Here is a 10531-nt window from a genome sequence, read left to right on the forward strand (position 1 = left end):
CCTTCTTTGCCATTCCCGGGAGAGAATCTCAGTGTCATTGCGCTATCAGTGGATGTCAGGCAAGTCAACTCCCGCGGTTGAGGCAACGCTATATGCTTCCTCCTCCTTCTCTCATCAAAGGGGTAATTCAGTTAAAAGCCCTTAGAGTAAATATGATCAAAGTTTGGTGCTTATAATGTATTAGTTTCTTCTTTCTCACTTTCTTTTTCCAATTAGCTCTGAGATTTCATTTCTGAAAATATTTTTCTTATTTTGCATCTATCCATGTGAAGTGAGGGGAAGAAGACTAGAAAAATCATGTAAAGCCTGTGTTTGTTTCTTTGCTTCTTTGTTTTACTGTGTACATTGCCTTTTCCTTAATCAGCGTGAGACTGATTATTTTGTATGGTTAGTGGATTGGGGACGGAAACTAGAATTTATTGCAGAAAAAATGCAAAGAGAAAGAATTCATATTCAACTTCAGACAGCTAAAATGGGATTTTCAAAACTTCAAGAAAATTGGCTTACATTCCACGTTTGTGTGAGTACAACCTCTCATCTATTATATCAAGAAACAGACTTGAAACATAGAATTTTATGTGAATTTAGGTTATGGTCAAAGAGAAAATAAAATCATGGTCTCAATGAGTTGAGAAAATAGAAAAATTGATTAAATGTTGGGATTATCACCTTTTGGGCTAATTATAGGATAATGGTCTCTAAAAACTTAGAGATTATTAAGAGTGATTTGAAAAGCACACTTCTCTGCCTTTCCTATGGGGAGCCACAACCTCCAGGTAAAGCCCTGGCTGGGAGTCCTTCCTGTCTCTACGCAGGAACTTAGTGGTATTAGAGGAAGGCAGCTATCCAAAAGACTCTGGAGCACTGCTCCTGCTTCCCCAGGGCTTGTGTGTGTTGCAGACCCCAAAGCATCTGCAAACCCCATTGATAAATGTAGAGGGATGTAGAGGTGGCTGGCGGGGAAGCAGAAGCCTGAGGTTGCAGCAAAAAGAGAAAAACAGCCACGGTATTTAGGAGCAAATACTCTTGCATGGGGGCAAGTTGCTCCCAATGGCCAGCAGGGACAATTCTCACCAATGCACACCCAGGAGCTCTGTGGCAGAGCACTCTGAAGACACCACAGAGAGTTGAGGCCTCCACTCCAATGAGAGCTACAAATTCACATTAGCCACATCCAGAATAAATTTAACTTTTGTGTTGCCTGAAACTTAAAGATTTTTGGAACATTTTTGAAAAATAAAAACATTAGAGGTGAAAAATTAGGAATGAAAATGAAAGCATTCAGGATGAAAAAAAATAATTTACAAAAAAAATTAAGTTTCAAAAGTTGTCAAATGCTTCAGAAAATAGAGGGGGAACTGATATAGCTAATTGTTAGTTGCCTGACTCAACCCTATATTATATTTTCTCTCTATATTATTGGATGCTTTTAAAATTTTAATTGCCTCTTGATGATTTTGGAATACCCCTCTGCAGAGATAATACAAAAGAAACTCTGTCTTTCCTCTGGCATGGTTAATAGAAATTTTTAATGAAATTATCAATTTAAAATTCTTAAACTATTAGTTGAGGAAAAGTTTCTTTCAGCTTCACAACTTATAATTCGTAATGCCATGTGCATTTTTGCCATTGCTGTCAAGTCTGGAAAGCCCTCTGTGAAGCTTCTGTTCTATGTGAGCTTTAAAATTTCAGGACATTTCAAGTTTCCTTAAATACCCTTTACACTGACTACATTATTCCTAGAAGACTTTTGAGACTGCCAGCAATAATTTAACTTACATGGCAGTGACTGCAAACTACAAAAGTATATTACTCCAACTTACACTGCATATATTCTCAGCTAAATGTCCCATAGGCTAATTGCAGAATTTCCCATGGCTACTCCAGTGGTACTAAAAAAAAAAGGGAGACTATGGCAGAGAGGAAATCAGAATGGAAATAGACAGTCATTTTCATTGGTGGAGGTTAATATATATATTAATTTTGCAAATTTTATAAAGCTGTATCAGCTTGTGAATAGATTCCAGATCCCTAGAAGAGATTCCAGAGTCCCTGCAAAGAGAGATTCTGAGGCTTAAACTTATGTGATTTTCCCAATCACTCCAGATCTCGTTTGGAGAGGAGCCCCCAAATTTGAAGAGGAGCAAAAGAACAGAGCATTCTGAGAGAACTGAATTACCTAAAGGAGAAACATTTAAATAATTCCAATTTATTCTAATAGACCAGTGTTACATTGGAATGAATGTGCTCTGCTCTTATTTGTTTCCACCACTCTCCCCTCCTAGCTGCCCCGGAGGTGGGGGAATGGGTGAACATCATATCTGTACATTGAAAATAAAGAGCTGTGTTTTCTTTATGCTTGTGAATATAATATGAATAAATGTGAGATACTATTATACATATTTTGCAAGTTAATATGTATTTACTTCTCATGTGATCACACTATTTAGTTCTATTCATATTTTTTGGAATTTTCTGACTTCCTTTTTGTATTTGTTATTAGACCTGGAGGATAAATATTTTAAATTGCTCTATCAGAATTGCTTGATATAATTCTAATGTGAATGTCAAGGGATGATGTCCAATAACTCATCAGGAGTGTGATGAGAACTGAGTTTCAGACGCAAAATTCTAATAGTTCATTGTCCTTTGCAATTCCTTCGTCTTCTTTCCTCCCCAGACTCATGAGCAGACCAAGGTGTCTCTCCAACTTCTCTTTTGGCTACTCTGAACTTATCTGTGTTATAGATTTGAGGCAAGTTAGACTCCAAAATATAAAGATGAACTAGTAAAATTACTGATTAATCCTGGTAAGTTCTCAATTTGCGTTGCTGACTTAGCATATTCCCTTCATTAAGAACATATAAGGAGGATGGGAGAAGAGGTCAACAGTGCTATAGAGATAGATTTAATAAGCATTGAGTACCACATATATGCTCTTATTTACTGAGCACCTACTTTATCCAGTGATAAGAGTAGAACATAACATTGTAAAAAAATTGGTTTTGTTTAGAAAGGGTATGATGTTCAGGCAAGGCTTTCTAGATCACGTATTATCTAGGCTGAGATGTGAAGTAGAGAAATGACGTAGTAGGAGAATGGGTGATTCAAGGAAAATAGAATAGCGTTTGAAAAGTGTGGGGGCAAGAACATCCACATTTTCAGTTGAGAAAGAAAACCTGAGCTGCAAGGTGGACATTAGATTGAAGGTGATGATCAAAAAACAACTGGGAATGGACATTTTTTACTGGGGAAGGTGTCGTCAGTGGTTAGAGGAAAACGTTAGTTCTTCTAACTCCATAGAGACTTGAATACTTGATTAAAGAAGGATAGAGCAGAGGAACAGTTATATCTTGTGACTCGATTACCAGAATTCTCCTCTAAACTCCACGCCTACCATTTTATACATTCAGTGTGAAAAAAAAATTCTTAGGTTCTATTCATAAACTCTAATTTCTCTTGATCTTGGTAATTTAAATAGTTTGTATAGTATTTCATTTATTTTTTATTTTTGGGTGTTTTTTTATTGTACTTTTGGTTCTGGGGTACATGTGTAGATCGTGTAGGATTGTTGCATAGGTACATACATGGCAAGGTGGTTTGCTGCATTCATCCCCCGCATAACTTATATCTGGCATTTCTCCCCATGTTATCGCTCCCTAAACTGTCCATTCCCTAGCCCCCCCCAATACACCCCAGTCTGTGATGCTACCCTTCCTGTGTCCACATGTTCTCATCGTTCAACACCCGCCTATGAGTGCGAATATGTGGTATTTGATTTTATGTTCTTGTGTCAGTTTGCTGAAAATGAGGGTTTCCAGATTCATTCATGTCCCTACAAAGTACATGAACTCATCATTTTATATGGCTGCATAGTATTCCATGGTTATATGTGCCATATTTTCCTTGTCCAGTCTATCATCAATGGGCATTTGGGTTGGTTCAAAGTTTTTGCTATTGCAAACAGTGCCACAACAAACACATGTGTGCATGTGTCTTTATAATAGAAGAATTTATAATGCTTTGGGTATATAATCCATAATGGGATTGCTGGGTCAAATGGAATTTCTATTTCTAGGTCGTTGAGGAATCACCACACTGTCTTCCACAATGGTTGAACTAATTTACACTCCCACCAACAGTGTAAAAGCATTCCTATTTCTCCACATCCTCTCCAGCATCTGTTGTCTCCAGATTTTTTAATGATCGCCCCTCTAATTGGCATGAGATGATATCTCAATCTGGTTTTGATTTGCATTTCTCTAAAGACCAGTTATAAGCATTTTTCATGTTTCTTGGCCTCATATATATCATCTTTTCAAAAGTGTCTGCTCATAACCTTCACAGACTTTTGAATTTTTTTTTTTGTTTGTTTTTTTCGTTTCGTTTTGTTTTGTTTTTCTGATAAATCTCTTTTAGTTCTTTGTAGATTGTGGATATTAGCCCTTTGTCAGATGGGTAGATGGCAAAATTTTTTCCCGTTCTGTCAGTTGCTGATTCACTCTAATCATTGTTTCTTTTGCTGTGCAGAAGCTCTGGAGTTTAATTAGATCCCATTTGTCTGTTTTGGCTTTTGTTGCCAATGCTTTTGGTGTGTTAGACATGAAATCCTTGCCTATGCCTATGTTCTGGATGGTTTTGCCTAGGTTTTCTTCTAGGGTTTTTATGGTGTTAGGTCTTATGTTTAAGTCTTTAATCCACCTGGTGTTAACTTTAGTGTAAGATGTCAGGAAGGGGCCCAGTTTCTGCTTTCTGCACATGGCTAGCCAGTTTTACCAACATCATTTATTAAGCAGGGAATCCTTTCCCCATTGCTTGTTTTTGTCAGGTTTGTCAAAGATCAGATGGCTGTAGATGTGTGGCATTGCCTCCAGGGCCTCTGTTCTGTTCCATTGGTCTATATCTCTGTTTTGGTACCAGTACTATGCTGTTTTGATTACTGTAGCCTTGTATTATAGTTTGAAGTCAGGCAGCATGATGTCTCCAGCTTTGTTCTTTTTGCTTACAATTGTCTTGGCTATGCGGGAGCTCTTTTGGTTCCATATGAAGTTTAAGGTGGTTTTTTCCAGTTCTGTGAAGACGGTCATTGGTAGTTTTATGGGGATAGCATTGAATGTATAAATTACTTTGGGCAGTATGGCCATTTTGACAATATTGATTTTTCCTAACCACGAGCATGGAATGTTTTTCCATCCATTTGTGTCCTTTCTTATTTCTTTGAGCAGTGGTTTGTAGTTCTTGAAGAGGTCCTTGACATCCTTTGTTAGCTGTATTCCTAGGTATTTTATCCTCTTTGTAGCAATTGTGAATGGTAGTTCATTCATGATTTGGCTCTCTATTAGTCTGTTATTGGTGTGTACAAATGCTTGTGATTTCTGCACATTGATTTTTTTATCCTGATTCTTTGCTGAAGTTGCTTATTAGTTTAAGGAGATTTGGGGCTGAGACAATGGTGTCTTCTAAATATAGAATCATGTCATTTGCAAATAGAGACAATTTGAATTCTGCCTTTCCTAATTGAATACCCTTTATTTATTTTTCTTCCCTGATTGCTCTGGCTAGAACTTCCAATACTATATTGAATAGGAGTGGTGAGAGAGGGCACCCTTGTCTAATGCTAGGTTTCAAAGGAAATGCTTACAGTTTTTGCCATTCAGTATGATATTGGCTGTGGGTTTGTCATTAATAGCTTTTATTATTTTGAGATACATTCCATGAATACCTAGTTTATTGAGAGTTTTCAGCATAAAGGGCTGTTGAATTTTGTTGAAAGCATTCTCTGCATCTGTTGAGAAAATCATGTGGTTTTTGTCTTTGGTTCTGTTTATGTGGTGGATTACATTTATAGACTTGCATATGTTGAACCAGCCTTGCATCCCCAGGATGAAGCCTACTTGATTGTGATGGATAAGCTTTTTGATGTGGTGTTGCAATCAGTTTGCCGGTATTTTATTGAAGATTTTTGCATCTAGGTTTATCATGGATATTGGTCTGAAGTTTTGTTTTCCTGTTGAGTCTCTGCCGGGTTTTGGTATCAGGATGATGTTGGTCTCATAAAATTATTTGAGATAGATTCCCTCTTTTTGTATTGTTTGGAATAGTTTCAGAAGGAGTGCTACCAGCTCCTCTTTGTACATCTGGTATAATTCGGCTGTGAACCCATCTGGACCTGGACATTTTTTGGTTGGTAGGCTATTAATTCCTGCCTCAACTTAGGCCCTTGTTATTGGTCTATTCAGGGTTTCAACTTCTTCCTGGTTTAGTCTTGGGAGGATGCAAGTGTCCAGGCATTTATCCATTTCTTCCAAGTTTACTGGTTGATTTGCATAGAGTTGTTTGTAGTAATCTCTGATGATAGTTTGTGTTTCTGTGGAATCTGTGGTGATATCCCCTTTACCGTTTTTTATTGTATCTATTTGATTCTTCTCCCTTTTCTTTCTTATTAGTCTGACTAGTGGTCTGTTTTGTTGATCTTTTCAAAAAACCAGCTCCAGTATTATTGATTTTTTGAAGATTTTTTTGTGTCTATATCTCCTTTACTTCTGCTCTGATCTTAGTTGTTTCTTGTCTTCTGCTAGCTTTTGAGGTTTGTTTTTTGTTTGTTTTTGTTTTTTTTAATCTTGCTCCTCTAACTCTTTCAATTTTGACAATAGGATGTCAATTTTAGATCTTTCCTCACTTCTCATGTGGTTATTTATTGCTATACATTTCCCTCTAGACAGTGCTTTAAATGTGTCCCAGAGATTCTGGTACATTGCATCTTTGTTCCCATTGGTTTTGAAAAACCTCCTTATTTCTGCCTTCATTTCATTGTTTATCCAGTCGTTACCTGGAGCCAGTTGTTCAGTTTCCATCAAGTTGTGCAGTTCTGAATTAGCTTCTTAATCCTGAGTTCTAATTTGATTGCACTGTGGTCTGAGAGACTGTTTGCTATGATTTCCATTCTTTTGCATTTGCTGAGGAGTTATTTACTTCCAATTATGTGGTCGATTTTAGAGTAGGTGCAATGTGGTGCTGTAAAGAATGTATAGTCTGTGGATTTAGGGTAGAGAGTTCTATAGATGTCTATTAGGTCTTCTTGGTCCAGGTCTGAGTTCAAGTCCTGGATATCCTTGTTAATTTTCTGTCTTGTTGATCTGTCTAATCTTGACAGTGGAGTGTTAAAGTCTCCCACTATTACTGTGTGGGAGTCTAAGTCTCTTTGTAGGTCATTAAGAACTTGCTTTATGTATCTGGGTGCTCCTGAATTAGGTGCATATATATTTAGAATTGTTAGCTCTTCTTGTTGTGTTGATCCTTTTACTATTATGTAATGCCCTTCTTTGTCTCTTTTGATCTTTGTTGGTTTAAAGTCCATTTTCTCAAAGACTAGGATGGCAACTCCTGCTTTTTTTTTGCTCTCCATTTGCTTGGTAAATCTTCCTCCATTCCTTTATTTTGACCCTATATGTATCCTTGTATGTGAGGTGGGTTTCCTGAATACAGCATACTGATGGGTTTTGACTTTTTTTTTTTTTTTTTTTTTTTTTGAGATGGAGTTTCACTCTTGTTACCCAGGCTGGAGTGCAATGGCGTGATCTCAGCTCACCGCAACCTCCGCCACCTGGGTTCTGGCAATTCTCCTGCCTCAGCCTCCTGAGTAGCTGGGATTACAGGCACGCGCCACCCTGCCCAGCTAATTTTTTGTATTTTTAGTAGAGACAGGGTTTCACCATGTTGACCAGGATGGTCTTGATCTCTTGACCTCGTGATCCACCTGCCTCAGCCTCCCAAAGTGCTGGGATTACAGATGTGAGCCACCGTGCCCAGCCAGGTTTTGACTTTTTATCAAATTTGCTAGTCTGTGTCTTTTGATTGGGGCATTTAGCCCATTTACATTTAGGGTTAATATTGTTATGTGTGAATTTGATCCTGCCGTTTTGATGCTAGCTGGTTGTTTTGCCCATTAGTTGATGCAGTCTCTTCATTACACTAATGGTCTTAACCATTTGGTACATTTTTGAAGTGACTGGTACTGGTTGTTCTTTTCTATGTTTAGTGCTTCTTTCAGGAGCTCTTGTAAAGCATGCCTGGTGGTGATGAAATCTCCAAGTAATTGCTTGTTCATAGAGGATTTTATTTCTCCTTTGCTCATGAAGCTTAGTTTGGCTGGATATGAAATTCTAGGTTGAAAGTTATTTTCTTTAAGGGTGTTGAATATTGGTCCCCACTCTCTTTTGGCTTGTAGTGTTCATGCTGAAAGATCCGCTGTGAGTCTGATGGGCTTCCCTTTGTGGGTAACCTAGCCTTTCTCTCTGGCTTCCCTTAGCATTTTTTCCTTCAATTCAACCCTGGTGAATCTGACAATTATGTGCCTTGGGTTTGCTCTTCTTGAGGAATATCTTTGTGGTGTTCTCTGTATTTCCTGGACTTGTATGATGGCCTGCTTTCTAGGTTGGGGAAGTTCTCCTTGATAATATCCTGAAGACTGTTTTCCAGCTTGGATTCATTCTCTCCATCACATTCAGGTACACCTATTAAACGTAGATTAGGTCTTTTCACATAATCCCATATTTCTTAGAGCCTTTGTTCATTTCTTTTCACTCTTTTTTCTCTAATCTTGCCTTCTTGTTTTATTTCATTGAGTTGATCTTCAGTCTCTGATGTCCTTTCTTCTGCTTGGTCGATTCAGCTATTGAAATTTGTATATACTTTGTGACATTCTCATTCTGTGTTTTTCAGCACCATCCAGTGGCTTATGTTCTTCTGTAAGCTGGTATTCTAGTTAGCATTTCGTCTAACCTTTTTTTCAAGATTCTTAGTTTCTTTGCATTGGGTTATAACATGTTCTTCTAGCTCAGAGAAATTTGTTATTATCCACCTTCTGAAGCCTGTTTCTGTCAATTCATCAGATTCATTCTCCATCCAGCTTTGTTCTCTTGCTGGTGAGGAGTTATGATCTCTTAGCAGAAGAGAGGCATTCTGGGTTTTTTTTTTTTTTTTTTTATCTTTTTGTGCTGGTTTCTTCCTATCTTCATGGATTTCGCTACCTGTGGTCTTTGTAGTTGATGACTTTCAGATGGAGTCTCTGAGTGGATGTCCTTTTTGTTGATGTTGTAGCTATTTCTGTTTTTTTGTTTTCCTCTGTCAGGTCTCTCTGCTGAAGGACTCTGGAAGTTCACTCCAGACCCTGCTTGCCTGGACATCACCCACAGAGGCTACAAAACAGTGAAGGTTGTTGCCAATTTCTTCTATTATCTTCATTGCAGAAGAGTACCTGCTCAATGTCAGCCTGAGCTCTCCTTTACGAGGTGCCTCTTTGAATATCCAGGGATTGGGTAGCCACTTTAGGAGACAGTCTGTCCCTTATCAGAGCTCATGTGCTGTCGTGGGAGCTCCATTCTTCCGTTCAGAGTTGCTGGGCAGGCATATTTAAGTCTGCTGCAGCAGAACTCATAACCATCTCTTTTCCCAGGTGCTGTGTCCTGGGAAGGTGGGACTTTATAAGTTCCTGATGTGCTGCTGCCTTTTTTCTAAGATTCCCTGTCCTGCAAGGAGGTAGTTTAGTCACAGTCTGCCAGCAGAGGTGTTGCTGAGCTCCCTTGGGCTCTGCCTAGCTACTGTATAAACTTCCTTGCTTTTTTGTTTACAGAGGTAGAGTTAGAACTGCCTCAGTAATGGTGGACTGTCTCAGTAATCGTGGATTGCCTTGGTAATGGTGGACTGCCTTGGGAATGGCAGACAGCCTCTGTAATGGTGGACTGCCTTGGGAATGGCAGACTGTCTTGGTAATGGTGGACTGCCTCAGTAATGGCAGATACCCTTCTCCCCCACAGAGCTGGATCTTCCCAGGTCCAGCTGTGCTTGCTGTGAAAGTCTCAGTCCAGAGCATTTCAGATTGCTGGTCCTTGTGGGGTGGGACCTGCTGAGCCAGATCACCTGGCTCCCTGCTTTTAGCCCCCTCTTTTTCGGTTGAATGGGTGGCTCTGTCTCCCAGGCATTCCAGGTAACAGTTGAAACAGCCACCCGGATTTGTGTGAATTTTTGTGTGGAAAACCGCAACACTGAAACAGCCATGCTGGAAAACTGGTGGGGCTTTTTAGCCTGGGAATCTTCTGGTCTGTGGGCAGTAAAAACTGTGGGAGAAGTGCAGTATCTGAACTGGAGTGCTGGAGTGGATGGAAAAGTCCCTGATGGCCTCCGTTGTGTAGGGAGGGGGGTCCTCCGGAAATTGCACTTCCCAGGTGAGGCAGAGCCCTACCCTGCCTTGGCTCACCTTTCTTGGGCTACACCTAGTGTGCAAACAGTCTCATTGAGATGCACCTTTCACTTTGTTTGGAAATGCAGTGATCACTCACACTCTGCATTGCTCTCGCTGGAAACTGTACTCCAGAGCTGTTTCTATTCAGCCATCTTGGTTCTCCACTCCTTATATAGCATTTAAACAGGTTAATTATCATGGGTCATTTTTAGATTAAAAAAAAAGAGACTTAAAGAGCTTGAGCTTGAGGTTAAACTAACACATAGAAGAGAGAGAATTTGCACTTGGCTC

This window comes from Sapajus apella, unplaced genomic scaffold (genome assembly GCF_009761245.1).
Source record: "Sapajus apella isolate SASKATOON/1434 unplaced genomic scaffold, GSC_monkey_1.0 scaffold41, whole genome shotgun sequence".
NCBI classification, from domain to species: Eukaryota; Metazoa; Chordata; class Mammalia; order Primates; family Cebidae; genus Sapajus; species Sapajus apella.